Genomic DNA, 25,046 nt, shown 5'->3' with positions numbered 1-25,046 from the left:
CCACGGTAGTGCGTACGCATCGTCTTGTCCCACTTGCTCTAGATAGGTATTCCACCATGTTAACGCAGAACCTGTGAAGGTATGCGTAGCGTACTTCACTTTGTCCTCTTCAGTACACTTACTTATGGCAAACACCGATTCGACCTTCTCGGTCCACCGTTTCAATCTGATCGGTCCTTCAGTTCCATCAAATTCCAAAGGTTTACAGGCAGTGAATTCTTTGTAGGTGCATCCTACACGATTTCCTGTACTGCTAGATCCAAGGTTATTGTTGGTATGTAGCGCAGCCTGTACTGCGGCTATGTTTGAAGCTAGAAAAGTACGGAATTCCTCTGCATTCATATTCACGGTGTGTCGAGTAGTCGGTGCCATTTCCTTCAAAATAGTCAAATGGAACAAGTTAATCATACAGAATATTAAGAGTAGTTAATAGTATTTCGTAGCATAATATGAACTCATTTATAAAAGCTTTTTCTTCATATTAGCGTTTTGTAAGTTTAAATTCGGGTAGTACCTACCCGTTAAGTTCATACTTAGTAGCTAATATACAATTCAACTACTACAATTCTATATGAAAAACTGATTATAATAATATTTCGCGTTCAAACTTTTACACAATATTTTACAAACTTACAATACCGCTTATTTTACATATAGCATGAAATATAGCACACAATAAATTTGATACAAGATGGTTGTGAAGATAATTCTAGCTAGTACACAAGTCGTTCAGCAAAGGCAATAAAGACACGTAATTCATACGTCCAGAAACAAGTCATGCATTCTGGTTTTACTAGGATTACTTCCCATCCTTGGTCTTGTGGAACATAACCGTTATGGCCGTTGATAAGACATCGTGTTGTAACGTCGTCAAAGGGACGAGGGTTACGTAATGTCCAACAGTCCCGTAACAATCTAAAAACCTCATTTCTTACCCCAATTACTGACTCCGTCACTTGTGGGAACGTTTTGTTTAATAGTTGTAGCCCGATGTTCTTGTTCTCACTTTGGTGAGAAGCGAACATTACTAATCCGTAAGCATAACATGCTTCTTTATGTTGCATGTTAGCCGCTTTTTCTAAATCACGAAGTCCAATATTCGGATATATTGAGTCAAAATAATTTCTTAACCCATTGCGTAAAATAGCATTTGGGTTCCCCGCAATATATGCGTCAAAGTAAACACATCGTAACTTATGGATTTCCCAATGTGATATCCCCCATCTTTCGAACGAAAGCCTTTTATAAACCAGGCATTCTTGGAACGTTCTTCGAATGTCTTACAAACTGATCTCGCCTTAAATAGTTGTGCCGAAGAATTCTGACCGACTCTAGACAAGATTTCATCAATCATGTCTCCGGGTAGGTCTCTTAAAATATTGGGTTGTCTATCCATTTTGTGTTTTTATACTGTAAAATAGACAAGAGTTAGATTCATAAAAAAAAAATACTTATTAATACAAGCAATTTTTACATATATCATAAAGCATAAGCACACTATATTACATATATTACACCACACGAATACAACTATCTTATTCCGACTCGCTTGTTTCTTCTTCTTCGGTTTTGGTTCGTTTTGCCAAGTTTCTAGGGATATATGATGTTCCCCTAATACGAGCCGTCGTTTTCCACATTGGTTTAGAAAAACCTGGTGGTTTAGAGGTTCCCGGGTCATTGTTACAACTTAAGGACTTCGGGGGTTGACGATACATATAAAGTTCATCGGGGTTGGAATTAGATTTCTCTATTTTTATGCCCTTTCCCTTATTATTTTCTTTTGCCTTTTTAAATTCAGCTGGGGTAATTTCTATAACATCATCGGAATTCTCGTCGGAATCCGATTCATCGGAGAATTGGTAATCCTCCCAATATTTTGCTTCCTTGGCGGAAACACCATTGACCATAATTAACCTTGGTCGGTTGGTCGGTTGGAATCCGATTTTCTTTTACTTAACCGTTTTATTATTTCCCCCACCGGTTCTATTTATTCATCCGGTTCCAATTCTTCTTCCGGTTCCGATTCTTCTTCCGGTTCCGACTCTTCTTCCGGTTCCTCTTCGGGAACTTGTGAATCAGTCCACGAATCATTCCAATTTACATTTGACTCTTCATTATTATTAGGTGAGTCAATGGGACTTGTTCTAGAGGTAGACATCTATCACATAATATCAAACGCGTTAAGAGAGTAATATATCACATAATATTCACATGTTAAAAATATATAGTTTCCAACAAAATTTGGTAAGCAATCATTTTTCAAGTAAACACGGTCAAAGTCCAGACTCACTAATGCATCCTAACAAACTCGATAAGACACACTAATGCAAAATTCTAGTTCTCTAAGACCAACGCTCGGATACCAACTGAAATGTCCCGTTCTTATTGATTAAAAACGTTCCATATTAATTGATTTCGTTGCGAGGTTTTGACCTCTATATGAGACATTTTTCAAAGACTGCATTCATTTTAAAACAAACCATAACCTTTATTTCATCAATAAAGGTTTAAAAAGCTTTACGTAGATTATCAAATAATGATAATCTAAAATATCCTGTTTACACACGACCATTACATAATGGTTTACAATACAAATATGTTACAACAAAATAAGTTTCTTGAATGCAGTTTTTACACAATATCATACAAGCATGGACTCCAAATCTCGTCCTTATTTAAGTATGCGACAGCGGAAGCTCTTAATAATCACCTGAGAATAAACATGCTTAAAACGTCAACAAAAATGTTGGTGAGTTATAGGTTTAACCTATATATATCAAATCATAATAATAGACCACAAGATTTCATATTTCAATACACATCCCATACATAGAGATAAGAATCATTCATATGGTGAACACCTGGTAACCGACATTAACAAGATGCATATATAAGAATATCTCCATCATTCCGGGACACCCTTCGGATATGATATAAATTTCGAAGTACTAAAGCATCCGGTACTTTGGATGGAGTTTGTTAGGCCCAATAGATCTATCTTTAGGATTCGTGTCAATTAGGGTGTCTGTTCCCTAATTCTTAGATTACCAGACTTAATAAAAAGGGGCATATTCGATTTCGATAATTCAACCATAGAATGTAGTTTCACGTACTCGTGTCTATTTTGTAAATCATTTATAAAACCTGCATGTATTCTCATCCCAAAAATATTAGATTTTAAAAGTGGGACTATAACTCACTTTCACAGATTTTTACTTCGTCGGGAAGTAAGACTTGGCCACTGGTTGATTCACGAACCTATAACAATATATACATATATATCAAAGTATGTTCAAAATATATTTACAACACTTTTAATATATTTTGATGTTTTAAGTTTATTAAGTCAGCTGTCCTCGTTAGTAACCTACAACTAGTTGTCCACAGTTAGATGTACAGGAATAAATCGATAAATATTATCTTGAATCAATCCACGACCCAGTGTATACGTATCTCAGTATTGATCACAACTCAAACTATATATATTTTGGAATCAACCTCAACCCTGTATAGCTAACTCCAACATTCACATATAGAGTGTCTATGGTTGTTCCGAAATATATATAGATGTGTCGACATGATAGGTCGAAACATTGTATACGTGTCTATGGTATCTCAAGATTACATAATATACAATACAAGTTGATTAAGTTATGGTTGGAATAGATTTGTTACCAATTTTCACGTAGCTAAAATGAGAAAAATTATCCAATCTTGTTTTACCCATAACTTCTTCATTTTAAATCCGTTTTGAGTGAATCAAATTGCTATGGTTTCATATTGAACTCTATTTTATGAATCTAAACAGAAAAAGTATAGGTTTATAGTCGGAAAAATAAGTTACAAGTCGTTTTTGTAAAGGTAGTCATTTCAGTCGAAAGAACGACGTCTAGATAACCATTTTAGAAAACATACTTCCACTTTGAGTTTAACCACAATTTTTGGATATAGTTTCATGTTCATAATAAAAATCATTTTCTCAGAATAACAACTTTTAAATCAAAGTTTATCATAGTTTTTAATTAACTAACCCAAAACAGCCCGCGGTATTACTACGGCGGCGTAAATTCGGTTTTACGGTGTTTTTCGTGTCTCCAGGTTTTAAATCATTAAGTTAGCATATCATATAGATATAGAACATGGGTTTAGTTGATTTTAAAAGTCAAGTTAGAAGGATTAACTTTTGTTTGCGAACAAGTTTAGAATTAACTAAACTATGTTCTAGTGATTACAAGTTTAAACCTTCGAATAAGATAGCTTTATATGTATGAATCGAATGATGTTATGAACATCATTACTACCTTAAGCTCCTTGGATAAACCTACTGGAAAAGAGAAAAATGGATCTAGCTTCAACGGATCCTTGGATGGCTCGAAGTTCTTAAAGCAGAATCATGACACGAAAACAAGTTCAAGTAAGATCATCACTTGAAATAAGATTGTTATAGTTATAGAAATTGAACCAAAGTTTGAATATGATTATTACCTTGTATTAGAATGATAACCTACTGTAAGAAACAAAGATTTCTTGAGGTTGGATGATCACCTTACAAGATTGGAAGTGAGCTAGCAAACTTGAAAGTATTCTTGATTTTATGTAACTAGAACTTGTAGAATATATGAAGAACACTTAGAACTTGAAGATAGAACTTGAGAGAGATCAATTAGATGAAGATAATTGAAGAATGAAAGTGTTTGTAGGTGTTTTTGGTCGTTGGTGTATGGATTAGATATAAAGGATATGTAATTTTGTTTTCATGTAAATAAGTCATTAATGATTACTCATATTTTTGTAATTTTATGAGATATTTCATGCTAGTTGCCAAATGATGGTTCCCACATGTGTTAGGTGACTCACATGGGCTACTAAGAGCTGATCATTGGAGTGTATATACCAATAGCACATACATCTAAAAGTTGTGTATTGTACGAGTACAAATACGGGTGCATACGAGTAGAATTGTTGATGAAACTGAACGAGGATGTAATTGTAAGCATTTTTGTTAAGTAGAAGTATTTTGATAAGTGTATTGAAGTCTTTCAAAAGTGTATAAATACATATTAAAACACTACATGTATATACATTTTAACTGAGTCGTTAAGTCATCGTTAGTCGTTACATGTAAGTGTTGATTTGAAACCTTTAGGTTAACGATCTTGTTAAATGTTGTTAACCCAATGTTTATAATATCAAATGAGATTTTAAATTATTATATTATCATAATATTATCATGTATGAATATCTCTTAATATGATATATATACATTAAATGTCTTTACAACGATAATCGTTACATATATGTCTCGTTTAAAAATCATTAAGCTAGTAGTCTTGTTTTTACATATGTAGTTCATTGTTAATATACTTAATGATATGTTTTCTTATCATAGTATCATGTTAACTATATATATATATATCCATATATATGTCATCATATAGTTTTTACAAGTTTTAACGTTCGTGAATCACCGGTCAACTTGGGTGGTCAATTGTCTATATGAAACATATTTCCATTAATCAAGTCTTAACAAGTTTGATTGCTTAACATGTTGGAAACATTTAATCATGTAAATATCAATCTCAATTAATATATATAAACATGGAAAAGTTCGGGTCACTACAGTAATGTAACAACCCAACCCGTTAACCAACCAATAACGCAGGAAAATTTTTTTTTTTTGCTGGTACAGCACATGGCGCGGCGCGCCAAAGTGGCCTGTCCAAAAAGTCATGAAATGCGAAAATGTTTGACCACTTCCCAACGTATTTAGACAAAACGCTTTTAACCATACATTAATATATGTAGAACTAACACGTTCCATTAATAAAATTAGTTTTACGAAGACCGGGCCCACATTGGCCGTTTTACGACTTTCGTACGAAAATACAAGTTTTCAACCACATGACTATTAACACAAAATAAAGCCGAGCATGGCGATTGGGGATACGCTACCCCATCCTAATCAATCCAAAAGCAAGCCTTCTAAAGCAACTACGCGAGTCCACTAGTCCCCGCTTACCCGAACCTCCGCATCCATGCAATCTATAAAAAGAGTCAACAACGAGAGGGTAAGCTAACGCTTAGTGAATGATAATATACTACATACATATATATGTATAAAATGGACATGCCACAAAATAACAAATACCGCATACCGAGGCATCCATATAAGGCACTACACTAAGCATACCGTACGATCTCTAAGCAACGAGCTAAAGATACAACAACAATATAAGTTCACCAACGACGATGTGAACAACGCCAAATAGCTACACCCGGAGGGTTAGCTACAACACAACAATACATTAATATGTAACAATATAAATATAACAACGCGTAAAACTCCCAAGGTTAACCATAACGCTATGGTGCTACCGGCTCATGGTTCACACCATACGCAATTGAGTCATACTCTTTTATAGTGCTACCGGCTCGTGGTTCACACTCGATGCTACCGGCTCGTGGTTCACATCAATTATTTTATAGTGCTACCGGCTCGTGGTTCACACTCGATGCTACCGGCTCGTGGTTCACATCTTAGTTTATAGTGCTACCGGCTCGTGGTTCACACTCGATGCTACCGGCTCGTGGTTCACATCTTAGTTTATAGTGCTACCGGCTCGTGGTTCACACTCGATCACACACATGTTATGGCACTACCGGATCGATGGTTCATACCATAACACCCACAAATAAATACGTCATATACACATACGTATAATTATTCCACTCACAATACTACCCTTCGCCATTGGGGTTATATCTAAGTCCGCATCACAATATTAACCCTTCGCCATTGGGGTTATATAATCCACATCATACCGCGTGTGATAATGTACACACAAATTGTGTACCCCGCCAAAGGTGGCCAACTAAAACGCACAACCGTGCCAATTGGACCTATACACAAGTCCATCAAATCCACCTATATGTGAAGTGAGCTCTATAACCAAGAAACACTTCACCCCGACCCGCACCCATCCTACACATACATATGCACATAGGATATTAACACTCACCTTGAAGTCTTGAAGAATGCTACCGAATAATCTGCAACTCGTCAATGGAAAGTACCTATTCCATTATCACAAATTCAACAACACACTTAGATTGGATTTACAAACCAACCCAATTTGACACTTAGTGCAAATTTGACCCAAATGCACTTCCAAGTACAAACCGCGCCCAAAATTAACCAATAATCACTAACACAAGTGAGAATGGTCTTAATACGCCAATTAAACCCCATCATAGGTGTTAAATACCTATCTTGCCCAAAAAGACACTTAAACCCTAATTTGACCCATAAGAAGTCAATATCACGCCATTAGCAAGTTTTGACACCAAAACATATTTAACTCGGTTCTATGCTTCAACTTAATCCATTTTAAGTTTATAAACCTTATTAAATCGACAATTGGGTCATAACCGTCACCAAACCCTAATTTTGACCCATAGTCAAAATTAGTCAACCAAATAACCCTAAATGGGTTCCAATACTTCCATAATCACTAAACCTAGTGATTAAACTCAAGATTAAAGCCTAATCAAGGCCAAATCATCAACCAACCCAAAACCCGCCAAGTGACAAGAATAACTAGTCACCATAAACCCATTTCATCATCTAAGAGGGTTTCACAACAAATCAAACTCAAACCCTAACTTGAATATCAAATCTAACAAATGTAATTCGGAGTTTGAACTTACCAATACCACCAAAATGATGCCGTTGACGAGATGAACAACTTTAATACTTGAGACTTGACCCGAATCAAACTTCTTCTTCTCCAAATGGAGCTTTCTCTCACTTAAAATGGGTTTCTCACTCTAGGGTTTGATGAGAGTGTTTGATGAGTGAAATGTGGTCCAAAATGATCAATGGATCAGTTTTGATGACCCCAAACCGACCCTAAATGAAAAGACCAAAGTACCCTTCATTTAAACCTTTAAAAAAGGCTGAAAATTGCATCAGACGGGTTCTGCGCGCCGCGCCGAAAGGTGGAGCGCCTCTCCAACCTACAGGTCAGTTTTCAGAAACTTGTTTTGGCCATAACTTTTTGACCGTAGCTCCGTTTTCGATGAATCAAATATCGTTGGAAACGTAATAAGATTTCCTTTCCAATGGTAAGGCTTTGAAACATCAACACAAAATTTATTTGGGATTGAAAAGATACGTACACACCTTGTCACTTCAGACAACGTCCAGTTTCCTTCGGCGTTCGAGCAAGCAACACGTACACTTCATACACGCATCGTACACCATAAATACATTATGTACAATAAATATTTGGGTCTTACAACTCTCCCCCACTTAAAATCGATCACGTCCTCGTGATCTTCTCCACTTAACCAATCCAGAACTACTCAACGGCCCTCAATCCTAAGTTCCAATCCGAACTTTCCTAGACAATTCTTCCCAATGAATCACCTTTAACAACTAAAATCGTCACCCGCGATTTATCAAAACCACTATCCGAGCACTAAAACCTGCTCTTTTCCCCATATCTTGAAAAACTCAACCAATCTCGTACCGAGATATCAATTCCTTAGCGTACCTTTACCAAGGACAATGCTAAAAGTGACCAAGTCTCAACCTAAAGTCAACAATCCGAACGTTGAAGATCGAACCACATGAATCCTCACGGATTACTCTTACCATTAAACATCCTTTGTAGTGCGCAATACAACCAATACGCCACTATCCTAACATCATAAGCAATGACTAAAACCAAAAGCGCCCAAAACGACTATGGCAACGCTAATCCTAAGGTGTCCAAAATAGACTATTGTCACACCCGTAACAACACGTGAGCAAAACACGGCTATCGCAATCACTAATCACACAACACGGTCCTCACGATCCCACCATCGGTGTATAAAACAACCAATAGATCACTCAACACCGGATGAAGTCAGCGGACCCCGAAGGTCATGCTCCACCAATCAAAAATACTATGATGAAGTCAGCGGACCCCGAAGGTCATGCTTCACCAATCACATACGTACTTTTGGCCTCGAACAACGAGTAGTGCAACATCGCACTCTGTTACACTATAGTGAACCCTAACGGATACCACTAACCATCCACACAATCAAGCAAGAACCACCTATATCAAACATAGGTACAAAACAATAATTCTCTAAAAGAGAATCCGACACACACATCCCTTAACCGAGGGATTTCACCTTGCTTACCAAACACGTCCATTATCTCTCAACGAGATTTACCACATTACCACCTTGGTGATAATTCAAATCTAAAATCATAAGTACAATTTAACCGAAATTGTACTCTACCACAATCGACCAAATCTAGGTCCCGACACAAGTTTCGGTTTACTAAAACATTGTCCGAAATCTCACACTAAAACCTCCTCGTGCGGGAGTGTAACTCCTCTACTTGGAATTACGTTCCATAACCGCATCTCGTACACCCGTACAATGCTACCAAAGGTAGACTTTACCAATAATTGGGTTCGCACGGCCCATCACCATGTCTTGCTCCAACTTTGAGCATACCAAGGATCCTAACCTATCCTTGAACATTTCGAACGAAAAGTGTACCACAAATTACACGAACTATACACTCGCAATCATCCAATTGCTTTAGTTTGTCGAATTTCACCCGATCACTCATGAACCTAAGGGTTTCACTTCGGTATCCTGAGTACAATGTAACCGCAACACAATCGGAGTCGAACACCATGCTAGTAGGTATAAAAAAAGGCACCTAATGTCGCGTCACATAGAATCCTTTACCAACATACATCGAGATCCAAAACACTCGATTTCTCGGGTTTCATCCCACCCATCGAACCTCATGGTTCATCAACTTCAACACGAGAGCGAACACGCTTTAACATCCGAACACCAAAACTCATTTCCATGGCTTGGTAGAGACATTTCCCAAATAATAAGGAATGCTTGGTTACGCCAAGTCTTACGCCCTTCGCCCGACAATCCAAAGTCACCATAGGGTACTTCCATTAGGAACGTCACCCATATCAATAACATGCACAACACAATTGAGACCTTAAGGGTCTCACTCGAACGAGCTAAACAACCCGATACCAACCAAAATGCCTAAGCACCCAAGGATTCACACCATAGAGTCAAGACACAACACACCACTTATACGCTCTGCTGAGAGCAAACCGGGACCATAAACGTAAACCGCCCGCTTGCTACAAATTATCTCCAACGGAGAATAAAGTTTAGCTAAGACTTACGCACATACCGCATGTTATTACAAACGAATGACATATGATTTCGTACTAAAAGTACCTGATGTAGCGCTGTTGGGCTTCCCTGCTCCACTTCCCATCATATATTCGCGCTCTAACCTCCTAATCCGATCGTCATGCGATTCGGAACACTCTGACTTTCGGTGTCCCTCCATCCGGTAAATGAAACACCTGATTGAGCCTAAAGGCACTACCGTACAATCTTGTCACAAATGACCCCGTTCCCCACACTTAAAGCACGTGAGCTTGTAACGCTTCTTACTCTTCTTCTTCATATTCCCGACGCCTTCAGGCGTACTTCGTGCCCTCTTACCATGAGCACCATGTAATCCTAACCTTGCAAGTACATCTTCATCATCGCTACTTCGAGGTTTAGGAAACCTCTTTTCAAACTCTTCCTTTACAACTTTAGTCACTTGGTCTCGGACCATTTCCGTCATTTGTCCTTCTACCAACTCCTTAGTTACTTCCCTAACTTTGCCGGTGAAAACCGAGACATATTTCTCAAACACGGCCTCAATCTTTAACGTTAAATCATCCTTCCCTTCGTGAATAGGCTCACTCGTTCCGCATCCATTTTCCATTTTCATTCTAAGGGATGCAAACGATTAGATCACGAACGTATAGACCATACGCACAACACCATCCCATCTTGCTAAACACTCATCGTACATCACTTGTTAGACATGATTTGCACCCGTAATAAGGTTTGCAAGTAATTATTATGCATACACGACGTATCAACTTGTTAGTACAACGACCGCCTCGCTTGATGATATAAACAAACACAAACAAAATTCTACGCGATATAAACACACGTGAGAATTATTATCACAACACAAAAGTATATTAATAATATCCACATTACTAATATAAACGTTAGTCCACCTACAAACAAGGCACTAACTATAACCTATTCCGACCCGTAATCCTACAAGTCCCGCAACAATTAAGCACACACACAAGTCTAAGTCTAGGCACCTATCTCAAGTCACCTAAATCCCTTAGACCATGCTCTGATACCACTTGTAACAACCCAACCCGTTAACCAACCAATAACGCAGGAATTTTTTTTTTTTGCTGGTACAGCACATGGCGCGGCGCGCCATATGGCCGCGCGGCGCGCCAAAGTGGCCTGTCCAAAAAGTCATGAAATGCGAAAATGTTTGACCACTTCCCGACGTATTTAGACAAAACGCTTTTAACCATACATTAATATATGTAGAACTAACACGTTCCATTAATAAAATTAGTTTTACGAAGACCGGGCCCACATTGGCCGTTTTACGACTTTCGTACGAAAATACAAGTTTTCAACTACATGACTATTAACACAAAATAAAGTCGAGCATGGCGATTGGGGATACGCTACCCCATCCTAATCAATCCAAAAGCAAGCCTTCTAAAGCAACTACGCGAGTCCACTAGTCCCCGCTTACCCGAACCTCCGCATCCATGCAATCTATAAAAAGAGTCAACAACGAGAGGGTAAGCTAACGCTTAGTGAATGATAATATACTACATACATATATATGTATAAAATGGACACGCCACAAAATAACAAATACCGCATACCGAGGCATCCATATAAGGCACTACACTAAGAATACCGTACGATCTCTAAGCAACGAGCTAAAGATACAACAACAATATAAGTTCACCAACGACGATGTGAACAACGCCAAATAGCTACACCCGGAGGGTTAGCTACAACACAACAATATATTAATATGTAACAATATAAATATAACAACGCGTAAAACTCCCAAGGTTAACCATAACGCTATGGTGCTACCGGCTCGTGGTTCACACCATACGCAATTGAGTCATACTCTTTTATAGTGCTACCGGCTCGTGGTTCACACTCGATGCTACCGGCTCGTGGTTCACATCAATTATTTTATAGTGCTACCGGCTCGTGGTTCACACTCGATGCTACCGGCTCGTGGTTCACATCTTAGTTTATAGTGCTACCGGCTCGTGGTTCACACTCGATGCTACCGGCTCGTGGTTCACATCTTAGTTTATAGTGCTACCGGCTCGTGGTTCACACTCGATGCTACCGGCTCGTGGTTCACATCTTAGTTTATAGTGCTACCGGCTCGTGGTTCACACTCGATCACACACATGTTATGGCACTACCGGATCGATGGTTCATACCATAACACCCACAAATAAATACGTCATATACACATACGTATAATTATTCCACTCACAATACTACCCTTCGCCATTGGGGTTATATCTAAGTCCGCATCACAATATTAACCCTTCGCCATTGGGGTTATATAATCCACATCATACCGCGTGTGATAATGTACACACAAATTGTGTACCCCGCCAAAGGTGGCCAACTAAAACGCACAATCGTGCCAATTGGACCTATACACAAGTCCATCAAATCCACCTATATGTGAAGTGAGCTCTATAACCAAGAAACACTTCACCCCGACCCGCACCCATCCTACACATACATATGCACATAGGATATTAACACTCACCTTGAAGTCTTGAAGAATGCTGCCGAATAATCTGCAACTCGTCAATGGAAAGTACCTATTCCATTATCACAAATTCAACAACACACTTAGATTGGATTTACAAACCAACCCAATTTGACACTTAGTGCAAATTTGACCCAAATGCACTTCCAAGTACAAACCGCGCCCAAAATTAACCAATAATCACTAACACAAGTGAGAATGGTCTTAATACGCCAATTAAACCCCATCATAGGTGTTAAATACCTATCTTGCCCAAAAAGACACTTAAACCCTAATTTGACCCATAAGAAGTCAATATCACGCCATTAGCAAGTTTTGACACCAAAACATATTTAACTCAGTTCTATGCTTCAACTTAATCCATTTTAAGTTTATAAACCTTATTAAATCGACAATTGGGTCATAACCGTCACCAAACCCTAATTTTGACCCATAGTCAAAATTAGTCAACCAAATAACCCTAAATGGGTTCCAATACTTCCATAATCACTAAACCTAGTGATTAAACTCAAGATTAAAGCCTAATCAAGGCCAAATCATCAACCAACCCAAAACCCGCCAAGTGACAAGAATAACTAGTCACCATAAACCCATTTCATCATCTAAGAGGGTTTCACAATAAATCAAACTCAAACCCTAACTTGAATATCAAATCTAACAAATGTAATTCGGAGTTTGAACTTACCAATACCACCAAAATGATGCCGTTGACGAGATGAACAACTTTAATACTTGAGACTTGACCCGAATCAAACTTCTTCTTCTCCAAATGGAGCTTTCTCTCACTTAAAATGGGTTTCTCACTCTAGGGTTTGATGAGAGAGTTTGATGAGTGAAATGTGGTCCAAAATGATCAATGGATCAGTTTTGATGACCCCAAACCGACCCTAAATGAAAATACCAAAGTACCCTTCATTTAAACCTTTAAAAAAGGCTGAAAATTGCATCAGACGGGTTCTGCGCGCCGCGCCGAAAGGTGGAGCGCCGCTCCAACCTACAGGTCAGTTTTCAGAAACTTGTTTTGGCCATAACTTTTTGACCGTAGCTCCGTTTTCGATGAATCAAATATCGTTGGAAACGTAATAAGATTTCCTTTCCAATGGTAAGGCTTTGAAACATCAACACAAAATTTATTTGGGATTGAAAAGATACGTACACACCTTGTCACTTCAGACAACGTCCAGTTTCCTTCGGCGTTCGAGCAAGCAACACGTACACTTCATACACGCATCGTACACCATAAATACATTATGTACAATAAATATTTGGGTCTTACAAGTAAGCAACCGGCGAATCGGGATCTAAACTGGTGACCCAAGCCTGCTATAAATAGAGGTTTCATACGTTCAGAAATTTCATTCAGAAAACTCAGAGCTCTCTCTTTCGTTTCGAATTTTCACCCTTGTTTCTCTCTCACAACACAATTCTGCAAGCTTAGGCTAGTTTAGTATAAATTAGTATGATTCTTGTAAGCTCCCAAGAAGTTGTCTATACTTCTTAGAGCAAGAGTTGGAGCTGGGTCTTATGTAATATTTGTCTATGAATAATACGTAAGTGAATCACAGTGATAGTAAGCATTGCAAGGATCGTCTTTAATCACTTGTAAGCTATTCTATTACTATGTTTGTTTTATATTGCGATAATTAGAATTTATAATTATATAATTGTTATATGTGTTGTTATAATAATTCTTAATATATATTGCTATTGTAATATTTATAAACACTATCCCGTAATATTCATTACTGAATAGTATATATATATATATATATATATATATATATATATATATATATATATATATATATATATCTTATATCTATTAAATGATACAATCATTAATTTATCTTTTAAAGTACTAACTATAAACTTAATAAAACTATTGGAAATTATTTTATACACTTAACGTTAATCAACTAAAATTCTAGGTCACGATTACCTTTTCCATCTGTTTGTGTGGTTAACGGTTTACTCAAACTTAAAATGACAAAAATCTTACTAAACGCGTTAATTATCTTGGTTAACATCTCGGGTGAGATTGAAGTAATTATATTTATATAATTATGGAAGGACATGGCTGGCCGTATCGGTTGTGACAAACAACTTGATTGTAAAGGAGGTCTTTAGTTGTGTACATATATAACTAAACAATTCAAGACATTGCATTCGATTCTCTTCCACCGTCTAGACCAAAGCACTTACCACACAAAAAACGTTTAGTATATTTACATAGTTCGTATGTTTTCTAAAACAATTTACTAAAACATTGTTGTTAATAAAAACTGTAATTAAACGGGGCTCCGTCTTATTCGGATAGCCTAAGGCAAGGCCGCCTGTACTCTATAAGGTTGCGGTGCCGAGGACAGGTAAGTTACCCTACAGTCAGAATCACCATTGGCTTAAAGATACCAGTGACATCCTTAATTAGAACCGGACCAATTAAGGAGTGCTTTAAGTTCACAATACGTTTTAATAAATAGAAATCATATCCGATAGTATCAAATATAACTTATAAAAGATATACACTATAATAGTTTAATAGATATACCTATCCCTAGCTATATATATATATATATATATATATATATATATATATATATATATATATATATATATATATATATATATATATAGGAATAACCATTTTCTCTATATCCCCGTATGTGTATAAGGGTCAGCACTCACTTTTGACAGTTATACGATTCCAGAAGCCTAGTTTCTGTTCTTCTTTAGACCCTTAATATATATATATATATATATATATATATATATATATATATATATATATATATATATATATATATATATATATATATATATATATATATATATATATTAAGTACTGTATTAGTTAAGTAGGTAGGTATAAAACAGAAAAACGTAACACAAAAATATTCAATAATATTATTACAATCAGAAAATCAGAAAAGTACTCACAAAAATATATTAAAACATTAACTTAAATCTAGAATAAAAAACCTTGTAATTCTTGTCCAAACTGTTGAGTCGTGTGACGATCCTAGGTTATACTTACGCTATTTACTCACTAGATAATTGTGAGTGAAAGCCTAGGCCTAGATCTTAATATTAATACCTCTGTTGTACTCGTGCGACATGTCTCGATCTCTGAGAAGCTGAAAGGCCCAACTCTTCAAACGTCCAGAGAGACGCAACCAGGACCAACCATCGCAAGTAAAACCCAGGAGAGCGTCTAGTTTATTCCAACCATCCACCATCCATACATTCATCCATTCAAGGGAGAAAAACGGCGACACGATTCGGGCGCATCAAATTTCCCGGTTAAGTCCACATCACACAATTTCAGTAGCATGTGTCATAAAGATTATGGAGCAAACACTGGAATTGGATGGAACGCCGATCAACATGTGGCATAAAGATTATGGATTAAACATTAGTTTAATCTTAATGCAAATAGAACTAATCTCAACTTCAAGATCGGATACTTGTTTATCATAGGAAGTAAACGCAAAATATTGTGAAACGATTGCGAACTTATAACCACTACCATATGACATAATAAGCGTGGTCAACCAAGGTAGAAAAAGAGTCCCAATAATGGCCAACTTAGAAAGTTGCCAAATGTGAAGCTATATGCCAAATAAAAACAGAGAAAAGAGCCCAATAATGGCCATTGAGTAAGGGAGTGGCAAAAGAGTCCAATGAGGCCATATAATTGAAAAGCTTAGTTAGAAAACAAAATAGTCCAATGAGACCATACACTTGAAATGCTTAGTTAGAATACAAAAGAGTCCAAGGTTGACCACAATGTATAAATACGACTAATTCTACATTTGGACTACTTGTACTCCTTTGTCTAGTTCAGATTAGTTCTTATAAAATTAACTAACTATAATGATTAGACATATTTTTGACTTTTGAATTTTACTTCCGCCTTTACACCAATTTTATCTCTTATGTCTTTACATACCCAATAACCCTACATAGTAATGAAATAACCCTACATAGTAATGAAACCCAAAGTCAGTTCTCCTTTGCTACTTAGTCATCTTCATGACTCGTTTAAAATTTGCTCCTATCTCAAGTAAATGATGAAAATGATATCTCTTGACTTTGTGAAAAATTGATAAAACGAAAACATCTTTAAAGGTCGGTGAGATAGATTGCTAAGATTTAAATTTTATCATCTCTTCAGAAATTTTAAAGTTGCGAGTTTTCCATAGTTTTTGAAATTTGATTTAGCTTAAAAGTGTTTTTGAGTTAATATTTGCTTGAGGACAAGCAAAGCTTAAATGCGAGAGATTTTAATATCGCCTATCTTATACATGTTTTACAAACTACTCTCAACTTCAAGATCGGAACTTGTTTATCACAAGAAGTAAACGCAAAATATTGTGAAACGATTGCGAACTTATAACCACTACCATATGACATAATAAGCATGGACCACCGAGGTAGAAAAAGAGTCCCAATAATGGCCAACTTAGAAAGTTTCCAAATGTGAAGCTATATGCAAAGCATGAAAGCAAGAAAAAGTAAAAAGAGAGAAAAGAGCCCAATAATGGCCATTGAGTAAGGGAGTGGCAAAATAGTCCAATGAGGCCATAAACTTGAAAAGCATAGTTAGAAAACAAAAGAGTCCAATGAGACCATATACTTGAAATGCTTAGTTAGAATTCAAAAGAGTCTAAGGTTGACCACAATGTATAAATATGACTAATTCTACATTAGGACCACTTGTACTCCTTTGTCTGGTTCGGACTAGTTCTTATAACTTTAATGATTAGACATATTTTTGACTTGTGAATTTTTCTTCCGCCTTTACACCAATTTTATCTCGTATGTCTTAACATACCCAATAACCCTACATAGTTGTGAAACCCAAAGTCAGTTCTCCTTTGCTACTTAGTCATCTTCATGACTCGTTAAAAATTTGCTCCTATCTCAAGTAAATGATGAAAATGATATCTCGACTTTGTGAAAACTTGATAAAATGAAAACATCTTTAAAGGTCAGTGAGATAGATTTCTAGGGTTTAAATTTTAAAGTTGCAAGTTTTCCATAGTTTTTGAAATTTGATTTAGCTTAAAAGTGTTTTTGAGTTAATATTTGCTTGAGGACAAGCAAAGCTTAACTGCGAGAGATTTTGATATCGCCTATCTTATACATGTTTTAAAAACTATTTTAAGGTGATATCTTGTCCATTTAAGCTAAAATATATTATTTATCCAGATTTATTAAACAATTTAAGAGAGTTAAATTTGTTAGATGTTTTATGTCTAATTGTTTATAAAAGTATATGATTAGGACAATTGTAATTTAGATATGGGACACCTATCTAGGTTATAATTGGTGAATTAGATCAAGATTAAACTTGTACAGTTGTGTGGAACGTTTGGGACACCAACGCTGCCTAGGTTTCACGACAGTAAAACTGAATTAGGTCACGCTTTTATATTAATATTTCATAACTCGGGTTAGGGACACCATCCTAGGTTATTATTTCATGCGAATTAATTAGTGTATAGGTTAGTGACAGCCCTAATAATATGATTAAGAACTGAGAGAATAGATAGACTATCTTAGGTCACTGATAACTTAGTAATTAAACGGACTTAAAGTGCAATACAGACTTGGGTGAATGAAGCCAAATGAATACTCTTTTATCTTTCTGTCGTTAATTTACCTTTTTATCTTTAAATTCCTCTTTATTCCAAAATCCCAAAAACACTAGTTTAATTATTAGTAGCTATTATGTTAAATAACTTGCTCCCTGTGAAACAAACTTGACTTTCCAACTGCTTATTACTACACTGATCAGGACCAGCTGCCTGTAATGTGTGATAGTATTTAGTGGTTAGTTTTGTATATATAAATAAATGCTAGATTTCATACATCAAATTTTTACGCCGCTGCTGCGGAGCGGTGCTTATTTAGTGTTTTAGTTACTTTTAGTTATTTGATCCTTTTGTGGGAATTTAATTAAGCGAAAGTTACTTGATCTATTTTGTTTATTTTCTTTTTTTGTATTGTGTTCGCAGCAAGGATAATTGAAATTTTTACCATGAATTCAACCATGGGACATTCAAAGGATAATTGAAATTTTTACCATGAATTCAACCATGGGACATTCAATCCAATTGACGTTTAATGAAATGGTGATGAGTCATAGAGCCGAAATGTATACATTAAAGAAGCAGTTAGGCCTTGTAATTAAGGAAACACAAATCATAACGGGTAGAGATAGATATGGGACACCTCATAGGATCTACGTGATTCCCGGTTTAACCATCACATAACCTACATGGTTCGAGGATGACCAACATGTGTTTCGTAAAGCCATGGAAAAGGGGGATGAAATCATGAAGCAACTGGATCTACTTGAACCGTTTTGGGATGATCCCAAAATTTTTCCTTATGACTACTCAAGAACTAATGTAAAGGAGTCTTAACCCGAGACTGTCGAGGAAGTGATGAGTTTGGGCAACAATGATGTAGAGTTAAATCATTTGTCCAAAGAGTCAGAAATGTTGAATATCTTCGAAGACGAAGCAACGAAAGAAGATGAAGTCAAAGAATATGTGATCATAGAACCAGTTGAGAAAGTTTCATATATGTTGAAATTCGGTTATTTTTCTTAACTTAGAAGATAGATGGTGGTAGATGTTGAATCGTCTAACCAAGAGATTGCAAAGGAGGAAGAGTATGTTCTAATTCCACAACTGAAAATTCCACCTGATGTTCCTGCTACTTATGTGGATGTTGTTGATTCATATTTTGAAGATGAATTGAGGATATTAATTGATGTAGACACATTAGATGTCACCCAACTTGAAAAAGATTTTGACTCCGAGGATTAATTGAGGGAGATGCTACGACTCATCACAATAAATGACCGCAAGGAGGATGGGTTTGTATTAGAAGAATCACTTGAGGTGTTTGCATCTAGAGTGGAATTTTTTTGTCCTTCAAACATTAGTCAATTAAACATATTGTTTGATGATCCATTTTGGAAAGAACCGAAGAATAAAGTCAACATGTTGTTGCAAGAAACACATGGAAGGGAGTCTTTTATTGACCCTCGGGTTAGTCATATAATTTTTAGAAAACTTAAAAATATCTTTATGAAAATATTATATACCACCCGAGGTGTGAATGACCGGCTCACCTTACTAATTCGTGGAACATTTTCCACCGACATTATATGTTGCTCGATAAATGTGGGGGGAGTCCAAGGTTAATCTCGGGGAGATCTCGTTTGGATATTTTTTGGGAGATCTCGGCATCTCGGAAAGATCTTGGATGTTGACTTTTTGGTTTTTTAACATAAATATTTACTTATATATAAATATATGTCTCTTCAAATACATTTTTACAAGATATTACAAGAAAATATGAAAAATGATCGAGGACATCCGTGAAATTATGAGATTTTATGAGAAAATTCGAGAAATGAGCGAGAAAATCCAAGAAATCGTAGCGATGACCAAGTTTGACCATGTTGACCGGGAAAATCTCGGGAGATAGACATCTCATCTTGGCGGCCTTCCAAAAAAGAGATCTCGGGGAGATCTCGAAGAGAACCAAGGAGATTTAACACTAGGGGAGTCAAACCCCATTAAGAAAAAAAAAATTAAATGGGGTTGAGTCAAGCTTATGGCTCATTAATAAATAAGCACGTTTTTAGGCTATGTTTAGTTTGTTGGCTTTCTATAAGTAGTGCTTACCTTGAAGAAACCGACTAGCGCATGCTGATCTTGGTGCTCGTCATTTCACCTTCTTTCGCTTACAGCTCATAAACCCGGTGATGTTCTCGCTCGCTTTTACTTTTTGTTTTTCTTTACATTGTCGTTGCAGTTTGATTTCATGCAAATGAGGGCATTGTATGATCTTAAGTGTGGAGGGAGACATGAATTCTTCACTTGGTTTAGTCTTGTCGTATTGTAATTATTATTTTAAATTTCACAATTTAGTCTAAGTTTCTTTCGATGATTATTGATATCGGCTAAAAAGTCACGTTTTTATCCCCGATATTAAACCCTAAATCAATAAAGTTCCAAAATTTGTAGGCAAAATAATCGCTTTGTCGGTTAAGTTTGTAGATTAAGGAATTACAAAGGCGATGCAAAAAGACTCAAGTAAATCGGAGCTAAAATGAAGATTTTAGAGCGAAAACGGTGAAGGACAATTGATGTGCAAAAGTGTGCAGTGCTTAATTTGCCTTTCAAACTTTTAAATTTATATAACCTTTATTTAATACACTTTTAACACCCTAACGAGCAACAAAACCCGATCAGAGGTAGTATTTTGGGTTATCGTCCCAAGAGAGCGTAGATGCGGATAAGAGTTGTTTTATTAAATAGTTTAATTCTTCACTTATTGAAGAATTAAAGATATATTTTTATGTCTTTTATGGGATAGATTCTTATCTCTTAGGAAAGAGATGATTTAAGATAAACAAAATAAAGCAATAAAGTAAAAGATTCAAATTAAACAATTATAAATAAAAGCAGCTACATGAACGAATAACTCATACGAGAATCATATTAGGAAAGTTTCATAACTTTTATTAACACAAATCAAGATAACAATCATTGACCAATTATTATCCCTAAACAGGTTAAGACAAGTGTTGCATATCATTTAATAAGCAGTACTTAAAGCATATACTAGACATGTGATGTGCATGACTAATATCTCAATTCTTAGCATTCAATTCAATTACATGATACATATCAACCTTATGATGCGGATCAATATGCAAATAGACTGACAAATTATATAAGCTATTAAACATCAAGTAGATCAACTCAAGTTACTAGCTGAAAGTCAATTACTACTTAGTTTTCATGCAATCATTAATTAAACACATCCAAACAGAGGATCTTCGACTAAGCCTAACAATATCAAACTCTATTATATAAGTGTAATTCAAATTAAACAAGTTTATCACTATAATGCTGTTTAACCTAGTTGCATGCAATTCAATTTAACAAGTTTGATGGACTAGATCTAAACAAGTAGCATGAATCGAATAATAGATAGTCGGATCAAGTACTAATCAATCCTAAAATCATGTTATCTAATCATTAAGCATGGCAAATAAGTATATTAAAGCATAACAGATTCAAAATAGTTCTAATATCATCACAGAAACTCGACCATACAGATCTGGAAAAGAACCAAAACCTGTACGGATGAAGCACTGAAGCCGGTGGCTTCCTTCCTCATCAAGCCGGCGACTTGGAGGTGAGGCCAGTGGCTTCATCTGATTCCCAGATGAAGTCAATCTTCGTCTACGTAACCACTATGAACGTTTAGTTCATAGCAGAAGACGAACAGAAACGAATACAGTAAATAAAATAAGTAAAACAATAAAATAAGGATAGAATCATATCTTAAAAAGAAGGTAGATGTAAAATAACTTGAATTAAAACTTGAATCTTGATTACAATGACTAAATCTAACCTAAGGGTTTAGAGAAAACCCTAAAAAAATGACCTAACCAGAATTATTGAATTCTTAAATCTAATACATATGAAAACTGAGACCACATGCCTGTATTTATACTGTTCAAGTTCGGTGGCCAAGCCGGCGACTTCAGAGGGAAGCCGACGGCTTGCCCTGGGTCGGTGACTCATTTTCCAAGTTAAACTTAATCTGCAAGATAAAATCTTTTAGCCGTCATCACTAAGCCGGCGGCTTCAGGGAAGCCCGGCGGCTTCGTAGATCCGCCAAATCTTTTTGATTTTGTTTCCATTTTTGCTTGAACTTGGTCGATAAGTTGAGAAATAGTGTCAACTAGGCCGACGGCTTTGGGATGAAGCCGACGGTTTCCTTTGCCTTTTGCTTGATCAACAAGTTCTTTCAATTTTACGAAGATTCTGGAACATTCTGACACATGTGACTCCAAAGCCGGCGGCTTCCTTGAATCCATGTCGGCGGCTTCATGTAGCCATTCTGCAACTTGCTGTGTTTTTGATCATGTTTAATACATAACTTTGATAAAATCATTAGAAATACCTTTTTTCCATTTTTACCCATTTTAGCGTGTTTTGGAATTAAAATGACTTTAAAATACTAAGATAACTCCTCAAAATGTTATTAAAAACTATATAATTTATGAGTTATGAAATTTCCCACACTTAAACCTTTACTTGTCCTCAAGTAAATAAAGATAAAACATTTAAAAGTATACTCTCTTAGGCATTTTTATCAAACATAGTATTTAATGAGATGTTTTGACAATACTTTGGTTAATCTTGTGTTTTCAACCGAAAATTATCTTCAAAATCTTTTGAAAGATTAACACTTATTTATGAATTTCACCTACGTAATGTATCAAAAGAAATATTAAATGGGTAGTTTATATCGGAATTTGGTTTATCGGGTTGGTCATGACACGGATAAATTTGGTTTAAAAGCGGAAGCAAAATCCAAAGTCAAAAAGATGTCTAATCATTAAAGTTTAGTTATTATTATAAGAACTAGTCTGAACCAGACAAAGGAGTACAAGTGGTCCTAATATTCATTAATCCAGATTTATACAACTGTTGGCTATCATTGGACTCTTTTATTTTCTAACTAGAACTTTTAAAAGGTGTGTGGTTCTCATTGGAACTCTTTTCTCTCGCTCTCATCACTCCTTTTGGCCTTCATTGGGCTCTTTTAATTTTTCATTTCTTTTGCTTTCATGCTTAGCGTTAGCTTTAAATTTGATAATTTTTTCTAAGTTGTCCCTCAGTAGGACTCTTTTGCTGCCTCGGTGGTCCATGCTTATTATGCCATATGGTAGTGGCTATATCTTTGCAATCGTTTCATAATTTTTGGCGTTTAATTTCTATCTTAAACAAGTAGTCCGATCTCGAAGTTAAGAGTAGTTCTATTAGCTTTTAGATTAGATTAATGAAAAGACATAAGTTTGACTAAGAATTTATACTTCCAAAAATAGGGTTAGGAATGAGAATTTGGTTTAATTGGGTTATTCCTAAAAAGGTTTAGGTTTCTAATGGTAACTAATTGGAATTTTGGTAGCACTCTATATATTTGGATATGTATTCAAGTGCTAATGACCTGGGTACTGGATTAAAAAGGTGTTAAATTAAAAAGGCTAACATAAATTTAAAATCGTAGATATTTCTTTATCATTTACATTACCTTAAATTAAGGTGTTTATATTTTTCTACAATTTATTTCATCTCAAAATTTAAAAATTTCACCATATTAGGGAGTTTTAAAAAAAAACTAATTACTTTTAAAAGGTAAAATTATTAATCAAAAAGCAACAATTTTTTTATAATGTAGGACAAACAAAATCAAGTGTGATCATAAAAACCTCATTTTATTAGTATTTTCTTAACAATTTTCAAAAAATTGGGTTTTTAATTAAGTGAAGAATTCACGTCTTTCCCCCCATACTTAAAATCATGCAATGCCCTCACTTGCATGAATTTATATTACAACGATAAAATAAAGGAAGACAAAAATGTAAATGGGAGAAGAATAACGTTACTTGGAATTAGATTGTAGTTACAGGATAGTTGCAGAAGTTGAATTTGAAGAACACGCGCCCAATCACCCCATTTATTCAAATAATCACTAATGAAAAGGAAATAAATACGTTCTTCTTTATTAACGAGTCATAAGCTTGACTCGACCCCATTTAAATTTTTCCTTAGTGGGGTTTAACTTCCCCCATACTTATCGGGTGACATATAAAATCTGTGGAAAATGTTTCACGAATTAGTAACGTGAGCCAATCATTAACATTGCGGGTTGAATATATGAAGTCCGGGAGTTCTCCTTTCTCTTTCGCGTAGAACCCTGGTATAACCCGACTTTTGGAATTCGTATCATACTTAAGATCTGACTGGGACACCCGAATGTACCCCTCGGTTATGCTAATATCAAATGGATCACTATAAACCATCTTTTCCAAACTATATACCTTGTGATACCCACTTGCATACAAACAATCATTTATCTCAACATCGGGAACCTCAAAATGTGCAGTTGATCCGCTATAATTTTCTTTAATGTTGTTGGAGTCAACCTCTATCCTTAATTCAGCTAGTTCCTCAGTTGTCAGCTCATAACCATTAGCAATCAAAACAGCTAACAAATCCTCTTCTTTACCATCTTTACCATTAAGTGAGCAAGTTTGTAACTCGGAAATTTCTTGTAATAGTTCAGAAAGTGGATCTAAATTAGTAGTTTCTTTAACAACCGGCGAATCTATCCTTAACATGGCAGCATTTTCCACTAACCTAATGTTTTCTAGCAATCCGTACACCTCAAAATTAAGATAAGAATCATCTTC

Source organism: Rutidosis leptorrhynchoides, chromosome 11 (assembly GCF_046630445.1).
Source record: "Rutidosis leptorrhynchoides isolate AG116_Rl617_1_P2 chromosome 11, CSIRO_AGI_Rlap_v1, whole genome shotgun sequence".
NCBI lineage: Eukaryota > Viridiplantae > Streptophyta > Magnoliopsida > Asterales > Asteraceae > Rutidosis > Rutidosis leptorrhynchoides.
Note: the sequence above shows the minus strand (reverse complement) of the source record.